Source organism: Sminthopsis crassicaudata, chromosome 5 (genome assembly GCF_048593235.1).
Source record: "Sminthopsis crassicaudata isolate SCR6 chromosome 5, ASM4859323v1, whole genome shotgun sequence".
In the NCBI taxonomy this organism is placed as follows: domain Eukaryota; kingdom Metazoa; phylum Chordata; class Mammalia; order Dasyuromorphia; family Dasyuridae; genus Sminthopsis; species Sminthopsis crassicaudata.
In genome coordinates, this window is record NC_133621.1 from 54107536 (window position 1) to 54127964 (window position 20429).

The 20429-nt window shown below is 33.8% G+C and overlaps 1 long non-coding RNA gene across 1 annotated transcript in view; it reads left to right on the forward strand.

Moving 5' to 3' along the window:
• Nucleotides 1-20164, forward strand: part of LOC141545046 (uncharacterized) — a 78455-nt gene extending 58291 nt beyond the window's left edge. Inside the window, exons 2-3 of the long non-coding RNA XR_012482863.1 lie at nucleotides 9860-9913; nucleotides 19559-20164. This is a non-coding gene — a long non-coding RNA (uncharacterized LOC141545046). The remainder of the gene's footprint in view (nucleotides 1-9859; nucleotides 9914-19558) is intronic.
• The last annotated feature ends 265 nt before the right edge of the window (nucleotides 20165-20429 follow it).

Sequence of the window (20429 nt, forward strand, 5' to 3'; positions counted from 1 at the left end):
GCCCTTCATCCTCGGATCCTTTCCCATCTTTTAAAACTGTGCTGCCCTCTATAGATGGAGCAAGTAACATTGGTCTTCTTGCTCCTTCTATATATTCTATTCTATCTGCTAACTCCCAGAGTTATTATGTCTCTGCATCTTGAATGCTCTCTTTCCTTTCTGCCTCTTGACTTCCTTCACTTACAAATTTCATTTTCTTCAAGAGCCCCTTTCCAGTCCCCGTTAGTACTAAAAATGACTTTCCCTGAGATTGCCTCCAATTTACCTATGCACTACTTCATCTTGAGTTTATTGTTTCCCTTTTTAGATTGTGAGCTCTTGGAAGGCAGGAACTGTTTTTGCCTTTGTTTTCCTGATCCATATTATAGTGTCTAAAAATAACAAATGCTTAATAAATGCTTGTTGATATGTCTTGTCCCTGTCTTGTTATCCCCTTGCATGATGTTGTTTTTCTCTAGTTCTCTTTTTCATGAGGTAAATTTCAGTTATTTAAAATGTATGCATTCTGAGGATTTTTCCCTTAGGGATGAAATACTTGATAGTCTCATAGAAGAAAAAAAAAAGAAAGAAAAGTATTCCAGTAAGAAATGGTTACAATTACCTAGAGGGTACATTTTTTCTAGATGGATTATCCCTAAGGTATGCATAAAATCTTCATAAAAATCTTAAAGTAGGATTTAAAAACATTTGATAACATTTCTTCCTCTTGGAAAATGCTATTACAGTCTTCTTAGGAAGATAAATTATGTAAACTCTTTACCTTCTGAGTCTATACTGATTTGCCAGATTAAAGACAAGGACCAATGGGTTTTGTATTTTTCTCTACAGTGCCAAGTGTGGTGTTTTGCACACACTGGTCACTTAATAAATGGTTATTGAATGAATGAATTTGATTCATCCCTAGGAGACATCATAGAAAGAATACTAGCTTATGAATCAAAAAAAATAGTTTCAAATCCCACCTCTAATGCTTGTTATCTCTGTGACCTCGGCCAAGTAAGTCAAATGTAAAATGTAAAGGGTTGTAAAATGAAGGGGCTATATTACATAGTCTATGAAGGATCTTCTAACTCTAAAGCTATGGTTTTATGACCAAAATCTTAGATGTGGTCCGTGCATCCCCGGACTCTGAGAGGGAAGTCTTCTTCTTTTACCTAGAACCAATCTTCATTACATTTCCCTTTGCATATCATGCTAAGACCTGCCCCCTTCACATTTCTGCTTCTTGATCTTTTATTATATTGTATTTTTTCCCATTTTATATAGCTTCCTTAAGGGATTCTTTTGTCTGCTTATGTTTTTTGTCCCAAGTATGTAGCACACGATAAGCTTTTAAATGCTTAGTCTCTCTGTCTTGACTGTGAAATTATGTACATTTCCCAGGTTGCATTACTATTGCCAAAGGATGGGTCTAATGATAAACTTGCCAGTTAGCAATCTTTTTGTACTTTGCAAGGCTGGTCCTTACATAGTTGACACAGTCCATCACTGAAAGATATTTGAAATCTTTTCACCACAGGTAGAATCTGCCCAAGTTTGTGCTTAACTATCATAGTCTTCCAGAATCCAGGACCATCTCTACAACTTTTCTACAACAATCTGTCACCCATGCACATTAAAATAATATAATATTTTGAAAAATGGAAGAAGATTTGAAAAATGCACCAATAGAAGTAACTTTGTTTGATGACACTGATTAATATCCAAAGTTATAACTAAAGGTGAATATCCAATTTATATTATACCAAGAATGTGAAAACAAATAATTTCTAAAGACTTAACAACACTTATCAATTCAATGACCAATCATTATCTAAAGCATAAGTATCACATATACAGTTGCTGCATGCATCCCACAACACTCCTGAACCAAACTGTTTTCTAATTAAAAAAAATCAATAAAAATATCAAGTGAGACATAAAACAGAGACAATATATACTCCCTGAAGTTATCATGGAAGATGTTCAGTAGAGAATCTCAATGGAAAAGAGATACTTTATAGAAGTTAAGTTTCTCCAGATATTGTTGCTTACAATTAATATTGGGCTGATCATAACATGTCCTGGAATATTGCTGAGACTTTCAAATAAGACTGGAAATCACTGAAAAGAAAAAAAATCTAACTATGTTCACTGGGAAAAACTAAGTTGATGAAGAATGCTATTGCCCAGACTATAAAGTTCAGTAAGTAGATAATCCATTGGATCTATCTATTACTTTATATAGGACAATACCTGCTGACAATGAGCTGGGTTTAAAATTGAAAAATAATATGGTTGGACTGGATTGCTTTTAAGGAATTGTGCAACACTCTTATGACCTCATTCTTTTCACTGAAACAAAAACCCATTTTAACACAAATATTCTTCTAGGAATCTTGTCTGACTGCAAGTCATTTAATACTGCTATCCCTAAAAAGTAAAGGTTGAAGATCATTCAAAGGATGATAGAAAGAGCAGGTAGGTTGTGCAATGGAGGGAGCATGGAGCCTGGAGTCCGGAAGACCTTAGTGCAAATCTAGCTTCAGACCCTTATTAGCTGCATGATCTTGAGAAAGTCATTAGACCCTGTTTACCTCGGTTTCTTCATCTGTAAAATGAACTGGAGAAGGAAATGATAAATCATTCCAGTATCTTTACCAAGAAAACCCACATGGAGTCACAAAGAGCTGGACATGGCTGAACAAAAACAACAAACAATAAGCATGAGTATGACTGTTGCATATCATTTTAAAAATTGGACATACAATATCTAATCAAAGAGAGGTCTAACTAGAAAATGAAGCAGTCCTGTCATGTAGCCATGGTGGGAGATACCAGTCTGTATGCTGTACTGGTGCCTTGCCTTGATATTAATAAACCTAGTAGAAAGCCCTAGAAAGTTTGGTCATCTCCTCCATGGAAGATTTTATACAAGATCAGGGCCAAGAATTGCAGAAATAGGTTATAATCTCTACCTTTGGAAGGAGAACCCAATTTGCAGAAGCATCAAAGTGTTTATGTCTTAGGTAGCACATAAATCAAAGAAGGTTGATAGCAAAAATACTCAAAAAAATCAAAAACAGTGAGAATGATGCCAGATTTCAAAAGTTATAACTAACCCTAGAACTTCAGATATTTTTTCTGTTTCCCTTTCTACCATTTATCATTTTTGATTCATCTATTACTAACTTGAAAGAGGCTATTGTCATGTGATAACAATTAAATTGGGAGATTGCTAAGCTACTTTATGTGTATAATTCTTTCCTTGTGTGTAAATGACCACAAGTTGGAAATCTGACTTTTCATCACTTTTAGAGTTAGTGATTGTCATTGAGGAAATCCGGGTTAGTTTGCAGATCTCCTACCTTAATTCCAATTCCTGTACCCTTGGCAGGTAGCCAAGTGAGAAGATACCTGTTGGTTCTTGGAAGGGAAAGGAGAATAGATTAGATTTCTATTGCCTGGAGCAAACCGGCCATGGATTAAGGCTGCTCTGACTGTGGGATATGAAGAGGTAGAATCTCAGAACTTTAAGTTGCTAGGTTGTGTAACAACAAATGCACTGTCCCGATAATTTCACAGGGATTAGCATAGCTGAGTTTATACTTTCCCTTCCCCACCCAAATTGGTCAAGTATCTAAATCTATAACTTTTAGCTATGGAATATTGTTGGAAATTATTGCAATGTAGAATTTAAAAAATGCTTTGACCAATCCACTTTCTTTTCTTGCCCTTAGTTTCCTTGGTGATATATTTTATGCTCCAAGTCATTGATGACTACTGGTATTTAGCCTGCTTCCTCCCCTGGTCTTTTGGGTTACCTGTGGTTTTGATTAGTTTTTGTTTTTTTTTTTTTTTTTTTTTTTTTGTGATTTCATTTTGGGATTATTTCTTCCTTTGTAGCTATGTGGTATCATTGGTCTGTGGACTTTTGGTAGTTCTCTACTCTGCATGTATCCCCATTCCCATATCCAACCGTTGATTCTAACCCTATAACATCTCTTGCCACTTAAACCACAGCCACCATAGTTCAATTCTCATGACTTCTTGCTTCGACTATGATAATATGTCTCTAATTGCGCTCCCTGGCCCCAGCACATCTCCTCTCCAATACTTTTGACTATGTTGTGCCTTGATCAGGAAAAGGTGTTAAATGCTATTCCTAGGGTGACATTCTATTTTTTTCTTAATAGTATTTTATTTTTTCTAATTATATTTAACATATTTTGGGTAAGATTTTGAGTTCCAAATTTTTCTCCTTCTCTCCTTTCCCTCCCCCCTCCCAAGACAGCAAGAAATTTGGTATAGGTTATATATGTATAATCATTTTAAACATTTCCATATTAGTCATGTTATGAAAGAAAAATCAGAATAAAAGGGAAAAGCCAGAAGAAAGAAAAAACAATTAAAAAATGAAAATAGTGTACTTCAGCCTGTATAGTTCTTTCTCTGGATGTGGATGGCATTTTCCATCCATCCTAAAAATATTAGATTTGTCTTAGATCACTGAATTTCTGAGAAGAGCTAAGACTATCACAGTTAATCATCACACAATCTTGCTGTTAATGTGTACAATGTTCTCCTGGTTTTGTTCACTTTACTTAGCATCAGTTCATATAAGTCTTTCCAGGCTTTTTTGAAATCAGCCTGCTTATCATTTCTTATAGAACAGTAGAATTCCACTACATTCATGTACCTCGACTTATTCAGACATTCCCCTCTTAATGAGCATCCACTAGGACAGTATTCTTCATGTCCTCCTAACATTTCTTTATTCCATCTGGTACAGAGAGAACCACCAAACTATCATCTGCTCAGACACTGAACTCGAAGATCCTTAAGCCATCTACTCCACTGATGCAAAATTAGGACTTATAGGAAATGTCTCTCTCTCCTGTAGCTTCAGTTCCTTTCATATACCATCTCCCCTAATTAGAGTCTGAATTCCTGGAGAGTGGGGACAGTATGGCTTTTTATATTTCTATCCCCAGCACTTGGCACATTTTAAAGTGCTTAATAAAAGCTTTTTAATTCATTCAAGATGATATTCAGTGAGTCTCTTCCATTTAATATAAAATAAAACTTTTTTTCCTCAGATGTTTAAAGGCCTTAATTCACCAGTTCCTGCCTATTTTTCTGGATCGAGTTCACATTTTTCCCTTTCATGTGCTGTGCTACTCTACATTTGAAAAAGGTGTCCTGTATCCTGAAATGATTTTTCTCTTTACCTTTGCCTCTTAAGTCCCTTTGCTCCTTTCTTCCAGAGTCACCTTCTACAAGACGCCTTTTCTGCTTACTTCAGCTGTTAGTCTTCTCCTCCTCCCCATTACTTTGTATTTATTTTGTGTATATATCTTCTGTAGGAGGACAGCAATTCTTTGCTAGCATCAATATAACAGCATAACAATGTTCCCAATTCATATTTGCTGCTGACAGATATACATAATAAAAGATAATAAAGGCAGGAAGATGGGCTAGGTGGGTGGAGAATAATATTCTTTCCTCTTTAGGTAATTTTGGCCCTGACTCAAATTGTTTTGCATATTTATCTAAGAGTAGGATGATGATGATTGGAATATTTAACCCTGAATTAGATAGTAGTCTGTAACAGAGAACTTTGATCTATGCCTAGAAGTAGGAGTTGAAAATAATAAAATTAATTTTAGCCCAAGGACATTTTTTCTGTTTTTTGTTAAGTTGGGTATAAGGGCTATGGTTAAAAAGCCATCAGCTTTCTCTTCATGAGCAGAGAATAGAACTAAGATGAGCAGTTGATGGCTATGAAGCAATGAGATCAGAAGCCAGTAGGGGGGAGCAATGGCCAGCAACAAGCATTTTTATGTGCTTACTCTGTAAGGAGCTTTATGCTAAGTACTGTGGATGTAAAAAAAGTTTTAAAAATTGTTTTTGCCTGTAAAGAGCTGACATTCTAATGGGGGAAACAAAAATAAATAAATAGGTACATAGAAGATATATACTGGGTATTTGGAACGTAATATCTGAGGCGAAGGTGTTTGAAGCTAAGGGGACCAAGAAAGACCTCCTGCAGCTTATTTGAGGTTTGAAGGAAGTCAGGGGAAAATGAAAGCCATGGAATGACATGGAGATGGAAGATGGAGCACTATGAATGAGATACAGCTGCTAAGGTAAACTGAAGAGGAGTGAAGTTTAAGAAGGCTGGAGAGTTATCAAGACTGGAAAGGGTAGCAAATATATAAAGACCTTTAAGTGCCATACTAAAGGCCAGTGGAGCAATGCTAACTCCAAGTACAATGGAGCAACATGCTTAGTTAAGATCCTACCTGTCAGTCACCATGACCAACAAATTAGTGCACCCCAACAATGGGATTAAATGACTTTCTCAGACTCAGGGTAGGTTTCTATCCATTGCACCATAGAGCTGCCCTGGAGCTCCATGTTGTTTTTTTTTTTTTCTTTCTTTATTAAAGCTTTTTTTTTTCCCAAAACATATGCATGAATAATTCTTCAATATTAACCCTTCCAAAATCTTGTGTTCCAATTTTATCCTCTTTCCTCCTAGATGGCAAGTAGTCTAATATATGTTAAACATGGTAGAAATATGTTAAATCCAATACATATTTATACAATTATCTTGCTGCACAAAAAATCAAATCAAACCATGAGAAAGAAAATAAAATGTAAACAAACAAACAACAAAGAGTGAAAATGCTATGTTGTGATCCATACTCAGTTCTCACAGTCCTCTCTCTTGGCATAGATGGCTCTCTTTATCACAAGATCATTGGAACTGGTCTGAGTCAGACTCAGTCATTGTTGAAGAGGAAGCTTTATATTCTTGAAGATGATTCCCTATGCGTTTGCCTCTTGTGTATAACTCCTAAACCTTCCTGTTCTCTACATTGATACTAGGTGCATTTTGGAAGAATATAACATAGGCTCATGGAAGGAATATTATTACTGTGCTAGTTCATTAAATGCTCTGAACTAATTGTATTCTCTCATTGACTAGAGAATTAAGAAGTCATTGATGAGATATTATGGGCAGTGGTCCATACACTACCTTGAACTTGAACTAGCCAGACTGGGAACCTTACATATACTAAGATGGAGATGCTTCAGACCCATTTTATTTCCTTATCCATCTATATGTTGTTCTCCAGTAAAAGTAAGGACAGTTTAATTTTTGTTTTTGTATCCCCAGAACTTAGCATGGTTCCAGACATGTAATTGATACTTAATAAATACTTGGTGAATTAATTCAAATTGGGAGAACTGCTAAAAAAACCCAAAAAACTATAAACCATTGTACAATGAAACCACAATGGGTCATACCAACTGCTTCACAATGCAATTCAAGGACTTGTCTTTTTATCAGGTTATTCTATGTGAAGCTCAGTAAGTGTCTTGTAACTGAGAATCTTATAGAGTCTCCTGAGGGTACTGAAAGGTTAAAGTGATTTAGCCAGAGATACACAGTTGGACAAGTCTTTTAACTTCTCTGAGTCTTGGAGATTGTATGGTCCAGCTCCATCATTCCTCCTCCTCCCCAAAGGAGACTGTGGTTCATTTTAACTCTAGCTCTAACCAGGATCTCATGATAATTCTGTTAATTTCAAGGTTGGAAGACTCATTGTTTCATAAAATATCTCACTCACCTGCTGGTTGTTGCCTGAAATTCTAGCATTATGTTTTCATTTCTTTAGCTTACAACTATAGTCTCAGTTGGGGACATTAGCTTAGCTTAAGTCTTTAGTCTATCTCCCTGGAGGAAGCAAAACCATAAGCTGTTACAAAACATTTATACCCCAATGTGAGTAATTCCAAGTTATTTTCTGAGAACAAAATTTTAAAATAGAGGAGGATTGAAAGAAAGCTAAGACAGAGTATCTGAGAGAGGATGGGGAAGAGTTGTCATGAAAGGGCGAGAGACTAAGAATGGTGAAGGTGGGAGAACTGACACTGAGCCCCCTATTTTGACCATTTATGGAAGATCCAAATGTGATTTGTGAAATGATATAGTATAGCCATATGGTGCTGAATATAGTATCATGATGACGATGATGAAGTCGATTACTGCCATTAAATGTGTTTTCAAGTATACAAAGTTTTTCATGTACATTGTCTCATTTGAATCTTAACAACATTGTGAGGTAGGCATTTAGAGGAAAAACTATCCTTATTTTAAAGAGAGATTAAGTGATTTACACATAATCACATTGCTAATATCAGTGACACAATTTAAATTTTCTATTTCTTTCTCATACCCTCCATATACTGTAATTGGCACATGTACTATTTGTGAGGGAACTTACCTATAAGGCATCTTTCTAAGGAGCAGCATCTCTCTCTATTTCTAGCTTATAAATATAATACAGAGCTAGCCCCAGTGACCATAGACATATCAGCCTGGAGTTCTAAAACAACCATGTATGCACTTTGTCTATTAGAGATTAGAATCCATAGATGATCAAGCTTGTATTCTTTTGGAATTTGTGTCACCAGTAGTATGTATATTGTCAACAAACTTGGTAGATGATAAGAGAGTATCAGGAGCTGTTTTCATTCCTTGAGATACAAACTTGGATTAATTCATGTTCTACAAATTATCTGACCTAAAATTAGCTTGATCTATAATCGCTCCAGGTTGTTAATATACTCCCTATGCCCTACTCGTTATGCTTGTAGAGGATTGAGTTTGAAATCAAAATTGTCTAAATTAAAATATGTAAAGCATTCCATAGATGACTGAGGTTCAACATATTCATTAATATCTTACATATCAAGATTAAAATGCTTTTGGCCAGAGAAAAAAATCCTTGACAAATGGAGCTGTTATCTATTTTCAGAGCTTTGACAGACTCGGGAATTTACTGCTCATGTAAGGATTTCTTCCCAGTTTCCAATACATATTTATATATTTTTTATTTCATTTCTAGTATGTTCAGTCTCTATCCCTTTCTACCTGTACTACCTTATAGAAGGAAGTCTCTTGGTGATGTTAGGGAAGAATGATGATTCAGGTCCCATTCTTACCATACTGCAGTGGAATGCTAGTGGAATTCAGAATATGGAATGATAGACTGTGGGAAGCAGGAATAGATTCTTAAGGCATGAAAATGAGAGAAACTCGTCCAATATTCAGTAAATGTGCATATATCAACTTTTCTCTTCCTCTCTTCTCCAATAGACTCTTTAGAATATTTGTAGCTTTATAATCCTAAATAATAGTTAATAGCTGAGAAATATCTCACACTCATCATATCCAGAAATCAGTTATGTTTATGGTTGAGGATAGAATTTAATGTACCATCATTATGTCATGATGTCTATAAATAATTCTTCTCAACAGGCATTACCTGAAAAAAATATCCTGAAATGCAGGTGAAACATAAGAAATCCTCCATACAAAATATTTCATGGAAGTGAAGGAAAACTAACTCCAGATTAAAATTTGATCGGTGAAAGGAAATATAAATTTGTGAACAATCTATATTTTTGGAGATAATTTAGATTTATTTTGTATATGTTTCATTTTGACTTATTATGCACATATGCTGTTTCTCCTGGTACATTATAAGCTCTTTCAGGAAAGGGACCATTTATTAACATTTTTTCTTTGTAACCTTAGTTAGCATAGTGCCTGGCATTTAATAAATATTTAGGAAATACTTGTTGGAGTAAGAAAAAATATTTGGTGGGAGTTATTAATTTAATTGCATAAATGATTTTTCTTATAAATCAGGTACTATGCTAAAGTTATAAAGATGAAAATGAAACAGGCCCTACTACCCTTGAGGAACTTGCATTCTATTTTTTAAAAATTTAGTATTTTATTTTCTCCCAGGTATATATAAACCTAATTTTTAACATTGGTTTTTAAAATTTTGTGTTCCAGATTTTCTCCTTTAAGGAGCTTGTATTCCATTGAAGAAAAACAACATGCACACAGGTAAATAAATACAAACAATATGCTAAGAAATACAATGACTATAATAATGCAATTTGATGCTTTTCAGTAGTTTTTTTTTAATAACAGTCATTTTTAGATGAGAATTGGCCTATTTGTATCATTTTTTAGTATGAAACTTGATTAAAAATCACCTTAAAATTGTTTTCTTTTATCAAAACATGAAGAATTTAATCTAATATAAATGCAAGAAAGATTTGTTTGCTAATGGTTATCATCAAGAAATACTTTGTTGAAGAATTTTTCTTTATATTTCCTTGGCTCTGCCATTATTAGGCTTTTAATATCTTTAATTGATCTTTAAAGCAAGATAATTGTTTTGATAAAGCAATGACATGTAAAAAATTCACCAGGCAAATAGTTGGTGTTTATTTATAGATTTTCACTTTGAAAGTGTTTGTTTTCTTCTGCAGCAGATCTGTGGCTCACTGTGAAGAGTCATGGGTAACACAATTGTAGATAAATATTGCTTGGGAAAGGAAAAATACCCTTAAAGTCAGGGTTGGGCTATACTGGCCTAGTGAACCTGAGCCTATTGATTCTATATTATATATAGAATGACATAGTAAGCATTGAAAGACATGCAAAATTTAGATATGATATGGCCCCGGTTTCCCAGTATTTATAGTACAATAAAGAATGGATTGGAGGTGGAGGGTAAAACAAATACAAAAACTTTCTTTTTGATTTTTGATTTTATCTGTGTAGAAAGTGGTAACCATTCTGCAACCTAAATTTTAGAGAACTTGCCTGAGACATGAAAGGTATAGAGGTGTTCCCAGAGTCAATCAATATGGTCAGAAAGAGGAGTTAAATTTGGGTTTTCCTGAATTCACAGTTAACTATCAACTCTATCTGTAATATAGTAAGTGTTTATTAAATTCTCTCTCTCTCTCTCTCTCTCTCTCTCTCTCTCTCTCTCTCTCTCTCTCTCTCTCTCTGTCTCTGTCTCTGTCTCTGTCTCTGTCTCTGTCTCTGTCTCTGTCTCTGTCTCTCTGTCCCTATGTCTCTCTCTTTCATTTTCTCTACCATGAAACCTCTCCAAGCTATATCATACAAGTAGCATTTCCCACAATTTGCAGGTAAATTCATGTCTCACAAGTAATAAATATTTTGAAAAGAATTGAATCTAGGTCTGCCTGATTCCAAATTTTGTATTCTCAACATCATTCCAGAATATTTACATTTCAATGAAATCTTACTCAGTTTCCCATAATACCCTTGTAGATAAGATGGAGATTTATGAACTAGATTGTAATATAATTAGGTTATTTTTAACTGGTTTATAAGTGACCTAATGTGAAAAAATACTGATCATTTGATTGATGCCTGTCTAGAGGTCTAATCCCACCAATCCCATCCAGGTTTATAGCTCACTGCAGACTACAGAGGAGAAAGGACCAAACAAGACTTGACCACATTGTCTAAGCATGAGAAAGGTTTGGACCTAGCCACATCCAAAAAGTACAACTATGAGCAAACGGATGAAAACTCAAATGCAACAAAGCAATATTATGGGTGAAGAAAACTCTTTGAAGCAAAACTGAAGAAGAAACTTTGATGATCTACTTTTTGTTCCTCAAATATGATCTTCTATCTCCTTGCCTTTGTACTGTTTTTCCCTTGAAGGATTTTCTCATCATTTCTACCTCTTAGATTCCTTGGCTTTCTTCAAGACTGAAACTTAAATTTTGCCTTCTGCATGAAGCTTTTCCTGGTCCTTCTTGCAGCTGAAGCCTAACTTTCTCTTGTAAAGTTATTTTGTTTACTTAATCGTTCTTTTTTCAATTGTATCCAATTCTTCATCACCTCATTTGGGATTTTCTAGACAAAGATACTGAAATGATTTGCCATTTCCTTCTCCAGCTCATTTTATAGGTAATGAAACTGAGACAAACAAGTTAATGACTTATAGGGACACACAACTGCTAAATGTCTGAGGCTGGGTTTGAACTCATGAAGATGAGTCTTCTGATTCCAGGCCTGGGGCACAATACACTATTTTGTCTTTTATTTTTGAAGAGGATCAATGGCAATCCATTTCTGAAAGGGTGTTGACTCAGGTGACCAGCTGAGCCAATCACATAATCAAAGAATATCATAAGTGATTCTTGGTTAATTACATGACCACTTTTCAGTGGTTTCAGATTAGTTTCTTGTTGGTATATAGTTGTTTGCATGCTGTATCCCTCCTTAGACTGCGGGCTCCTTGAGAACTGGTTATCAGTTGCCTTTTTTCCTCTTCTGTATACTTATTGCATTGCACCTAGAACATAGATAGGCCATTAAATGGCACAGGGGATAGAGTTCCGGACCACTGTAAGGTTGTCTCCTCGTTAGAATATAAATCCCTTGTGAGCAGGTACTGTTTTTGCCTTTCTTTGTATCTCCATCATATAGCTGGTATCTGGCATATATCAAGTTCTTGATAAATGATGGTTAGTTGATTGAATTTTCTTTTTTGCAGTTTGTTTTCACATGTATATTAAATTTAACATGATAGCAACAAAACTGCCTAGATTATAGGTGTCCCCTAAATATATTCTTTTGTGTATTTTAAAAATGTTTCATTAATGCTTTCTTTTTTATTTGCCTTACTATTATTACTAACCAGTTCCATTTCCAAATCCCCCAAAGTAGACATTATGTTTATGGTAAATAGTGTAAGTAAAAAAATAATTGGGCAGATTGATAATGTCTGAAGATATATACTTTATTCCGTAGTTCTCTGCCAAGACCCCTTTTTATTTTCAATAGTACTTTATTTTCCAAAAACATGTAAAGATAGTTTTCAACATTAATTTTGGTGAGACTTTGTATTCCAGATTTTTCTTCTTCCCTCACTTACTTCCACTCTCTCCATGACAGCAAACAATCTGATAAATGTTAAATATATACAATTATTTTAAACATATTTTCAAATTTGTCAAGTTGTGCAAGAAAAATCAGTCTAAAAAGGGAAAAACCCACGAGAAAGAAAAAGCAAGCAAGTAACCAAACAAAAAAGATGAAAATACTATGCTTCAATCCACATTCATTCTCCATTGTTCGCTCTCTAGATGAAGATAGTATTTTCCATCCTAAATCCACTGAATTTTAGGGAAGAAATCTTGTTGGTTGTTCTCTGGAACTAGAATACAGGTGATATGGACAAGGATAGAGTAGCTATGGAAGTACAGAAGTAATAATTAAAGCCTTGTTACTAGTTGATCTGAGGGTAGAAAGGAAAAAAAAAAGAGGGTCTAGAATAAAGCCATATTGAAGATCAGTTTTTAGGGAATGAGGAGTCAGCAAAAGAAACAGAAAAGGAGAAAAAATTAGGAAGTGTTGCATTGCTAGTGATAAATGAGAGGAACTTCAAGGACCACACAGGTCATTGTGTTGTGGAATGGAAGAGGTCACAATAGATGACTGAATAATGGTCAATGGATACATCTAGACTGAACATTGTGCCCAGAACAGGTATACAATAATACTTGAGCTCAGAATCTTAGAGCCTTTCATTTGTTTTTATTCTTTCACAAACATTTCTCTTCTAGGGACTATACAAAGGAGAAATAAGAGTGGAAATGCAAAGAGGTAAATTAAGTCCCTTTCCCATAACATGCACTATAGCCAGGGAAGAAAAAAGAAATTCAGTTATCTTTGAGGATGAAAATTTAAGTATTCACCACCAGATGGAGTATTCATACTAGATTTCCAGCATCTCAGTATATCTCACACTCCCTCTTATCAGAGTCCCTTTGAACAAAGCAATGCTGTAGAATGCAGAAGGAGGAGGATTAAAGTTATAGCATGTCTCTGAGATGCTGAGGTTAATTCCGTTATCAATGATGGATCTTTGCATTGCTCTTTAATCAAGACTGAGTATGAGACTGAGATGAGGAAATGAAACTGAAGTGATTTAAAATACTTAAATTCCCCCCCCCCCCTTTCTTTTTGACTGTGTTTTGGCATTCATGGGTTATCTTGCTTCCTGTCAAGATGCAGAAAGGGACTTCTGATTTCTAATAATGACACTAATAATAATGACATTAATTAAGTGCCTATTATATGCAGTATACAATAATGAGAATGATGAGAAGAAGAATGGTATAATGCAGGGCTTCTTAAGCTTTTTTTTTTTTTTTTTTTTTTACTCAGGACCATCTCAAATCTGAGTCATGGTGTTTCTGGCAGGAAGATCTGAGTTCAAATCTGTCCTCACTTAGCAATTACTAACTGTAATTGTTACTGTGTGACCCTAGGCAAGCCATTTAATCCCAATTACCTCTCAAAAACCAAAAACAAACCTCCCAAAATGAGAAATACCTCAGAATCAAAATTTGGTCCTTACATTCAAAAACCTTTTACTATTGCAATTTTTTTTAATGATACCCATATTCAGTTATATGATCTCATATTTGGTTGCAACCCACAATTTAAGAAGCTTTGATATTATGCATAGAGGGCCAAGCTTTGGAGTCAGGATATCCAAGGTTCAAATCTTACCACTAGCACATGCTAGTTATGGAATCTGATTAAGTCACTTAATGTCTCAGGTCCCGTGCAGCTCAATAGACTCTAAGAAATATTGGATAATCTATAGCAGCTGATGGAAATTATATACTAGCAGTTTCCTATACTGGTGAAAAATCAGGCAATTCTTTAATTTACTAATTAACAATTAAATGATTAATATGGAATCAATAATACAAATACTTCCATAGTTTTCACAATGGTTTACTACATTGGCTCATTTGAACTTTACAACATCTTTGTTAGAATGGAAATATAATAATTTCTAGTAAGGATGCTAAGGCATAAAGAATTGAAAAGTTTTGCCTCTGGTCAAAAAAGGGGCTGTGTGAAAGAGAATTTGAATTCTGCCTGTCTTGACAGCAAGTCTAGTACTATCCATTATGTATGTATGTATGTATGTATATATATATATATATATAAAAAATATATATATATATATATATATATATATATATAAAAGGCTAGACGATAAGTTGTTACTCTTATTTATCATGTTACTTATTAAAAGTTTTAACTAACCCATTAATTAATCTGTTCTATCAAAGAAGTAAGAAGCTAAGAGATTTCATTTGGTTCATGTACCTTTATCAACTTAAAATGAATGTAACAAAAATGCAATTAAAAATATGGATATTTTCCACTAATTCCTATATTTTCCACTAATTTTTTGCTTATTTGATTTTTCATATGAAGAATTTTCAATCTTTCTAATGTTCTTTTTATAGGAAATTATGAATTTCAGTTATAGTTTGCTAAGAAAAGATATGAATGTAAGAAGGTAGCAACAAAATTGCCATTTTTATTTCTCTGAAGTCATTTTATTTTTCTCTGGGCATTTTAAATTTTTATAGAGGTTTTTATTTCTTATTTTTGTTATTCATTTATCTCTTTTACTTCTCAACTATTTTTTATGCACTATTTCCTCAATCTTTTATAAAAATAAATATAATTGTGGAAAACAAGTGAATGCCATCATTTCTCATTATGCAATTCTATTGCATTAACTCTCTGTTGAGAAACAAGAAGAATATTTCATTACCAATGCTCTGAAATTTGTTCCCAAGGTTCTACTTTTTTAAAAATTTGGTATCAATTTACATATATTTCTCCAAAAGTTTTGAAAATTCTTTGCATTGGTTCTTTCTTAGAAAACAAAAATGTTCCATTACATTAATAAAGTCCACATACTTGAGTCATTTCCTATTTGATGTTCAGATAAAAAATGTTCTTATATATATATTTGTGCATATTGATTCTCTTGACTTGTATCTCTTTGCATATGTACAATGTATAATGTAGTAACATCTCTGGGTCTATGTACAGTAATTAATAAAAATTAGGATCTTTTTTGGATAATATACAAAGTCATTTTCTAGAATGGCTGGATCAATCCATTGTTCTCCAGTATCCTCCCACAGCCTCTTCAATATTTGTCTTTGTCACCTTTGTCAATCTAATGGGTGCAAAAGGAAACTTAAAGTTTTAATTTACATTTTTCTTATTAGTGCTCACTTTTCTTAAATGTTTGTCAGAAGCTCAATAGAAAAATAGTGCTCATTTGTTAAATGCAAATGTGGGTGCTTGTAATAAATGATGCTTTAAAAAACTTTTAATATGTATCCTGATTTTCTTTTTTTTTTTCTCAAAAATACAAAGCAAGACCATTATATACAATTTATAGATGGCAGCATTTGGTATGAGTAGTTAGGGCCTATATGACAAAAGGGAAGTCAGTACCTGTCCATGCTTTTAAAAATAAATGTAATCCTTTCAAACTTATAGGACATATAAGCCATATTGTAGGACATATAAGCCTTTGGGTGAAGTCACTGCAAATATAGTAGCAATTATTTTTGAGAACTCATGGGTAGTTTTCAAAGACTTGAAAAGGGTCAGTGTTAAAGTTTCTTAAAAAAAGAAAAGTAGACAAAGATGTAGGAAGTGTTGATAAAGTAGAGGCAGTTTGATGGTACGGTAGATACAATACTGGACTTGGAATCAGGAAGAAACAAATCAAAATTTGGCCTCGGACATCTTATAGCTATGAAACCTGGACATTAAACTCTCCCTGCATCAGCATCTTTTGTAAGAATAATGGCCATCTACTTTTCAGGGTAGTGAGGATGAAATGAGTTAATATCGTAAAGTGTTTTGTAAACCATAAACTAGTATATGAATGCTATCTATTATCATTACCATTGATCACTATTTTTAATATTTTTTCTAATGTGCTAAATATAATAAACTTCTGAAAATTAAAGTTTAATTCAGTATAACTTTTTCAGAAGGTGAGGCAAAAGATAACTATGAAATTTTATCCAAATTCTAAGAACTGGAAGAAAAACACTAGATTACATTATTAAAATGAAGATCTGTACAACCTGGAATATCCTGAGTATAATTTTAAAATCATGGTTTTTGTGAAAAAATGAATCTCTTTGTATAAGAGGCAAATCTCATATATATTAATATTATAAGACCGGATTTGCATGAGCCAAAAGATCAGAAGTAAAGAATAGTTATAAATAGTGCAGTGCTGAAAGTGGGTGCATTTGAAATCTCTATGGAAGGGGCCCTAGGAAGTTGTACACAGCTAAAGCTTGCTTCTTGGTATTTCTATTAAAATATGTGGAAGAGAAATGTATGCTCTAGAATAGAAATTAGAAATATAGAAATATTTGATAATCACTATTAATTTTTTTTCAAAATTACATCTCTATCTTTATCTGTCTATCTGTCTATTTGTCTATCTATCTGTCTGTCTGTCTGTCTATCTGCCTATATAGGGATATATATGCATATATTTGTACATACCTACAAATGTAGATATGCATGTATATGCCATACAAGAATATTTCTATCCTGGACATGTATAGTACATACATGTTCACATAATGCATACACTCATATGACACATGAATACAGGCTGTATACTCCCCACATACATTTTAGTTTGTTTTACATATGTGTATATATATACCATAGTAATAGTGCACACAGTGTATAATACATGTATTTACATGTGAGTATATGTATGAATAGACAAATACACAGGTACCTGTATCTGTGATAACACCTGTATCTGTGAGTGTGTATACAGTCCAGATCAACTACTCTATACTTATGATTTTACTGGTTTAAGGAGCTCCTGTTATAAAAATCCCTTCGCCTGTGTAACTCAGTTTTCTAAAGTATTTTGAGAATTTCTTGGAGGTGCTCACTGAGGGATTAAGTAACTTGCCTAAAGCCAAACAGCTTCTGTTAGAGGTAGGAATTAAACGTAAATTTTTCCTCATTCAAAGTCCAGCTTTCTATCTATTTTCTGATTTCTAACATAGGAAATCAGGCATACTGGCAAATAAAATTTAGTATAGCCAAATCTAGGTAATTTGATGAAGTCTACATGCATAATAAAATAGAAAACTGGTCTCAGAATCAGAAACAACTCTGTCCAATATTAGCTGTATGACTCTGAAAGCTCTAGGAAATTGTGAGACTATAAATGACAAAATGAGAGCTGTTGTTTATAGGGAGAAGGAGTTTATTCATTGGATATTCTCTTTATACCAAGAAAAACAGAAGTTGTATCCATAGGTATGGTTTTATCTTATGTTTGAATATAAGCTAGATTATAACTAGTTATGCGAAGTAGGAAACATATTAGGAATTGTACATAAGAATCTTGGTGACTAGAATTTAATCTGAAACAATCATATGGTATTATAAAATGCAGCAATATAGCTGATGATGTAGTCAATAGCAAATTGGTTCTAAAATCAGGAATAACTAAGTTCAAATCTGGTTTCAGACTCTTGATAGCTGTGTGACACTGGACAAGTCAGTGAAATCTATTCCCATTTTGTCAATTGTAAAGTGGAGATTATTATATTATCACCTACTCTAAAGTACCTAGATATTTGTCATTAATAGGTTGCCCTCCAAGGATAAACTATTTGGCTTTAGTAACTCAAGAAATGAAGGAAGTATATACTTTAAAATGTAGGATTTCAATCCTCTTTCTGGATGCAGTTGGTTCTCTTCATCACGAGATCACTGGAATTGACCTGAATCACCTCAATGCTGAAAAGAGACACATCCATCAGAACTGATCATCATCATATAAGCTTGCTGTTGCTATATACATTGTTCTCTTGGTTCTATTCACTTCACTCAGCATCAGTTCATGTAAGTCTCCCCAGGCCTCTCTAAAATCACCCTGCTGATCGTTTCTTATAGAACAATAATATTCCATAATATTCATATACCATAACTTATTCAGCCATTCCCCAGCTGATGGGCATCCACTCAGTTTCTAGTTCTTTGCCACTACAATAAGGGCTGCCACAAACATTTTTTCACATATGGGACCTTTTCCCCTTTTTGTGATCTCTCAACTTCAGTTCTAGGACCTACAATTTAAGTGCTCATCTTGAAAAGATATAAATGATTGAAAACCAGATGTTCTGATTCTTTAATAAGGAGGATAGGCTTAGGAAATCCTGCATCCTTTTGTAGAATTTGATAGAAAATCCTTCCTTCCACCTTCACTTGTTTAATCTCTTTTCAAACTTCAAGACGCAATTCAAATAATCAACATGTTCTCTGATCTATGTCCAACCCCAACTCTAAGCTCTCTCTTCTAAACTAGTATTTTTTTAACTTCTCTTACTGTATTTTTTATATTTTACTTTACATAATAAATCATTTGTTTTTTAAATCTCTATTTAGATCATAGAGGAGATCAGGGAACATGTCTTGATATTTTGGGTTCTTGTTATATTTAAAACACAATACAGGTTTAGTAAATATGAATGATTTGATGAATTGTTTAAAGAATTAGATAAATGGATTTTGATTGTTTCCTAAAAGTTTAAATGCAATTTATTAACCTCAGCAATTTTCTGCCTTATGAAATGATAGTCTAGTTTGGAGAAAATATATAGATCTAGGCTGGGGAAATATGCAAAGTCATTACTAAAATTTTTTGTTTGTGGCTTAAGTAGGTGGAATCTCACTTGTAGTATGACTATGAGCAAAGGAAATTCATCAGTGATGTCATGAAGTTACTCTGCAAAGAGTTGATTGGTTGTTATCCTTTGTTTTCAGAGGATCAAAAAGACATCAACCTCTGTTGGAAAGAATTGCTTCCCTGGACAGTGGGAGATTTTCATCCTGCTAAATGGAGAGGAATTGTTACCTGGGGCCACCCTATAAACTGATGGAGATTAGATGACCTGGGGAGAAAGTTGGCCCCTGGACAGTGCCACCAAATTTCATTCCTGGAGCAAAGCCTAAGTAACCTTTCTCTAGTTTTAGCTCCATTACTATAATATGGATTATGATGTCACTGAGCATCCTCCATTTCTCTTGACAGGGAAGGAATGAAGTATACATTTTCGGATGGTGAGTTGATTTGTGTTGTTTAACTATTTTTATTTGCTTCAAAGGAGAGATCTACTGGAGAAGATAATGCGTTGGGAAATGACAATGTGTGTGTTTTTATATAGTTTATCTACTTATCTAGAAATATGATGTGGTTATCTTATCTATTAGAAACTACAAACTTATCTACTAGAAACCCTAAGAGCAGATCAAGCATTGGCGATGTGTCTAAATCTATCATAACATAGCAGAGCCATACTAACTATGGAAGCTTCTTGTTTTCATATTTATAAATGTGCTATTGACAATGCATGTAATATTATTTTTTATAATTAAATGCTATATAAAAGTCACACATGCATAGAGCTTCTTTTCTTTTTGTCTAATGGAATAAGATAAGGATGGTTTTATTTCTCATATTTGTAGCTTAGCTACTTAATCTCAACTTGCTATTTCCAGAATATAAGTTTAGGCTTTGGTTCAGCTTTATTTTAGGCAAAGACCATGTATGGATAGTTATATTGATAAAAGACATTAATTTATTGATCTCTATCCTGACTTCTAATCCTGTATTATCAATTGACTGCTGAATAGC